Raw genomic sequence first — 5,000 nt, 5'->3', positions numbered from 1 at the left:
AAAAAACTTCCAAATAAACTGATAACAGGAATTAATCCTTCTCTCCCGCTCGATACAGAGTGGCGCAACGGGTTATCCTCCTTTTATTACGCCGAGAATATTTTATGTATAAATTGCGTTTCGGGGCACAAAAATGACTCCATATTGCAGAACGCGAGAGACTAAACAGGGTATAGGGCCGAGTTCGCTATATTTGTACAGTAAAAATGATGTAGATTCCCCGTCGTAAAACTACGTTTAATAATATGAGGTAATGACGTATTGCATGGGATTTTTTTGACGTATTGCAGATAATATTTGTGTATTTCCGTGCCTGTGTATTATTTAGCCCACGGGAGCTCTTGTTTCGGATATAGCGTCCTTCTGATTGTGTCTGTCATTTTTGGTAGTTGTATGAATTATGTATATATATGTATACTTAATATATATAATATATATATATATATATATATATATATATATATATATATATTATATATACTAATATATATATATATATATATATATATATTATATATTTCCAACCTATACTCTGGGTCAGGAAACCAATATCAGTACAAGTTATCTCCTCTGATAAAAATAACGAATTCCATGAAAAAAAAATCGTATGACGTAACCTCACCACAATGAAATAAAGAAAAAACTAACAATGAAATGTAAGCTTTTAAAGCTGTAAGTGTGTTATTTACACCTTGAGGAAAAAAAAGTGTTGAATCTCCAAATTTTTTTTTTATTTTTACGGTTTTCCATCTTTTTTTTTTTCAAAGTCTTTACAAGAGTGGGGACTTCCCCGTCCATACAAATCGAGTTTCAGATTCATTTTCCTAACGATGCGAGACTCCCAAGGGAGATAAGGGAAAAAGGGAAGAGAGAGAGAGAGAGGAGAGAGAGAGAGAGAGAGAGATCTAGTATCTTTTGAAGTAAATGATTGTAGAATGGCCCTGTTGAATTTAGAGATATAAAAAGATAAATTGTTGGTAGGAAAAAAGGAGAGAGAGAGAGAGAGAGAGAGAGAGAGAGAGAGAGAGAGAAACTTTAGTAACCTTTGCGATATGCTAATGGAAGATATAAGGTAAATCTAGAGCATAAGGAGAGAGAGAGAGAGAGGAGAGAGAGACGAGAGAGAGAGAGGGAGAGAGAGCAGAGAGAGAGAGAAGAGAAGAGAGAGAGAATGGATGGGGGGTGACTTCTATAAGAAAAAAAAAAAAAAAAGATTGATTTTGTCAGAAGTCGCAAAATTACTTCAAGTCCGAATGTTGTATATTACCATTGTCCATCTTTCACACTGAGTCAAACTGATCTCGCTCATAACCCTCTTTATATTGCTTGTTTTGTGAAAGTAAATAGAAATTACGTTACAAGAACAAAGTTGGTTAGGCCTATGATGCACTGGGCGTGGAAAGTGATGTAACACCAGACCTAAAATTCAGGCGGGAAATGTTAGAAAACTTCGTATAATAAAGCCTGGATGATTTTTGTGGATATCATAAGTACCATATTTACGTAAAAAATGTTGCAAAATTATTTGTTTGAGGAGTAAACTTATGTATGATCAATGTACGCATTCTATATGAGAAAAGACAGGCTACGACAGGTTATCCGTTCACCTAATCGAGCTATGCGTTTAAAAACCATATTCTCATAACTAGTTTCCCAATAACGTTTAGAGAGCCCTCATTTCTTGCAATTTTTATACACATCTGTATTTTTATCACATTTAGCAATTTATTGATAAGCTCAGAAAATCGTATAGACATCGTCGGGGTTTAACTTCGAGTCTATAGGTCTATAATTTTGTTGATACTGATTGATTTTATAAATGGACGAGACTGGTTTGCGGCAAAATCAGCATAGGCCTACGTATACAAGAATGCGTTTTCCTTTCTCTCTTATTAAGTACAACAAAAGTCTATCGTCATTAAAAATACGTTTATAGATAATCCCAAAATAATGGAAACTCAAAAATCTAGTTTTGGAGCATTGAAAGGCGTACCTATTCATTATGCGGTGTCTGTTAAAAGTCTCGCCTTAATTGGCGGCAGAATCAAGTTAGCATTGTCTGACGTATGATACATTCCATTTTCTTGCTCCTAACGCTGTAAAATTAGGGGACAAATGGGGACATCTCATGTGATATGAGATCTTACAAGAAATTAAGAATGTATGATGACGATAAATATTCCAGTTAATAAATTTCTCATAGATTTTTTTTTCCGATACGATCAGTTCTACAGGCCAAACCTAGCAGTATGCCGTTATGGAGTTGTGAGGTGTTATTATATGACTCGTCTCTCGATTTTCAATCTGGTTTTACGTGCTTGTGTGCTTTTTCAGACTTATTTATCGTCATATTGGTGTATATATATGGCTTCTGCAAGATCATGGAGTAAATGCAGCTTTGAAATAACGAAAAAGAGAGAATTAATGATCAAGAATAGTCTATGTTGCAAGGCATCAGGTGCCATGACTCATGTGCAGGTCTGCAATCAACTAGTTGCCTTTGACTTCTTCTATTCATTTGTGGCTAAGAAATGTGGGAAAAGTAATCTATAAACACTCTTGAAGAAAGCAAATGAATGCAAAGGAAACATCAACAAGGAAAACTATACGTACCTGACATGATGGTATGTACGAATATATGACATGGAGTTTCCGTACCGTAGGCCTATGTTTTACATGCAGTTTTAATGGTATTAGAAATCGATAATTTGTGGGTTAGTGATATGAATTAGGTCACCAGGTGGTTTCTTATGATAGTTATTGATAAGATATGATTTACTCGTGAAAGTGTTCTTCCCTTTGTACATTACGTACCTACTACTTCTCGGTGTCCTCTAGAACTTTAACCGGTTTCGTCAAAAGTATTTTTCAAGGAAAATAAGTGTGCACAGATCCTCATAACATATAACACATATTTATATATTAAGTCTAGAACCGTATTCATATAGGATCTTAAATTCATCACATATTTTTTTCCGTGTAAATTTCGTATAGGGTAAACATAGCGAAGTCATTTATTTTTAACTTTACAGTCGAATTGGAGATCATGTTATCTATAGATTTCTATCAGAATCATGGAATGCGTTCAACTTTAATTAAGAGCCAGGTTTTATATTGTGAACTTTTATTTAATTTCCAGTTATTTAAAGATATACTCCTCATTTCTGGCCGGTTTTGTATAGGCCTACTCTCAATTCCCATTTAAAACTTGTTCTCGCTGTAGTTGCAATGACATGCCATATTTAACTGTACCAAATTCGTCAGAGGAAACCGATTACATTCTCATCATCTGTAACCGATTTCGTATAGGCCTACTCTGAAGCATTCCAATTTAAAGCTAATTATGGCTGTAGCTACGCTTTAATGACATTTCTGATTCTACAAAATGCTACAGACGTTACCGGTAACATGCTCTCCACTTTGAACCCGTTTTATATTGGCTTACCTTGTAAGTATTCCAATTTAAAGCTAATTTTGGCTGTAACTACATTCAAATGATGTAAAGTAAACATGAATAACGTACGACACAGAATACAAACAAACCAAACCCATGTTAATGGCGTTTATGTTCCTACACGGCCCGTAGCTACACAATCCCTTAAGGCTTGAGTGAAATGAGGCCAGGAGTTCTATTTTCATATTCCGGCGTTCCATAAAGTAAGTAGCTTACCCCCTTGTGCGCTTTAAGTAGAAGTGCTGCGGTCCAGTTCACAATCGGGAAATATAAACAAGAGAGAGAGAGAGAGAGAGGTTTTCAAACCGGCTCCCATCCTCTTCCGCGTTAGACCGATGACAATTTTGTATTGTACCACAAACGTGATACCCGTTTTCTTCTCTTCCTCTCGCTTTATTATCAATTTTTTTTAAAGTCGATAATTAGTAAACACGAGAGAGAGAGAGAGAGAGAGAGAGAGAGAGAAACTCAAAGTAGCTCTCTTTTCCACTTCCCCGCTCAGCGTTAAACCGACAACGAATCTGTTCTGTATCACAACCGCTCTAATATGCTCTTTTCGTTTACGTTCACTTGCTTTATTATCCTTCTTTTTAACTCCTCGACGGCCCACTACCAATAAGTTCCCATTCGTAAGTAAGAGAACGCTACCGATGATCTATTTTTGGGCCCAGGAGACGGGAAAAGACTTGGGTGAGTCCAGCCCATAAACACGACGGAGGAGGCGTAAAGGAGCGAGATGGTGGTGTGTTTTGGAGGGTAAAATGTACTAGGGGGGGGGGGTTTCCCTTTGGAGGAGGGGAATAGGAAGGGGGAGGTCTTTGGTAGGAGAGTATTAGGGGAGGGGTCCACCGCGGAATACGAGGCAAGAAGGTATCCAATGTTTAGGAGGGTGGGGAGGGGGGTTGGTTGGTTGGGAAAAGGAGGAATTAGGTTCTGGTAGGGGGGAGGGGAATGCTAGGGGAAGGGGTTGCTGGAGAGGAATAGAAGATGTATTCTGAGAGAGAGAGAGGGAGGGGGTTGGGGGTTGGGTTGGCTGCTGGTCTTAATAATCGGCTTCTGGGAAATTTCTAAAGATCTTCTCCTCCAAAGCTTAAAGGCGTTTGTCCTTCAGAGAAACAGAAGGTTGAGACAGAGTTGATAATGGCGGAGTAATCACAAAAAAGGATACAAAAATACTCGGCGTGTCTTCTTTTTCTTCTTCTTCTTCTTCTTTTAAAGTTTTATCTCCCCGGGTTTCTTCTTTCCCCAAATCTGGGATGAGGTGTGGAAGATAGGTCCAAGTATATATACCGTTTGTTATTGAAGAGGGGAGATAGGTCTAAAACGCACTGTTTGTTGATGTTTATATATACAATAGATATGGGAGCTGGTTTACGATGCTCAAAGCTTCCCTGTTCTTACCTGTTCTTTGCTGTCAGAAACACGCGCTGGGAGTTATGTATAGCATACAACATTCTTTATTAGTACCGCTCTAAATGTGGTGCCTCCGACATGAAATGCATTCGTACCTTCGCCTAATGCACTCTCGTCCGGTGATGTTATCCGC

The 5,000-nt window shown here is 37.7% G+C and overlaps 1 protein-coding gene across 1 annotated transcript in view; it reads right to left on the bottom strand.

The window, feature by feature from the left end:
* The window catches only part of LOC135209566 (uncharacterized), a 180,561-nt gene that overhangs the window by 114,432 nt on the left and 61,129 nt on the right, over positions 1-5,000 (bottom strand).

This window comes from Macrobrachium nipponense, chromosome 38 (assembly GCF_015104395.2).
Source record: "Macrobrachium nipponense isolate FS-2020 chromosome 38, ASM1510439v2, whole genome shotgun sequence".
Lineage (NCBI taxonomy): Eukaryota > Metazoa > Arthropoda > Malacostraca > Decapoda > Palaemonidae > Macrobrachium > Macrobrachium nipponense.
Note: the sequence above shows the minus strand (reverse complement) of the source record. Positions and strands in the feature narration are given on the sequence as shown.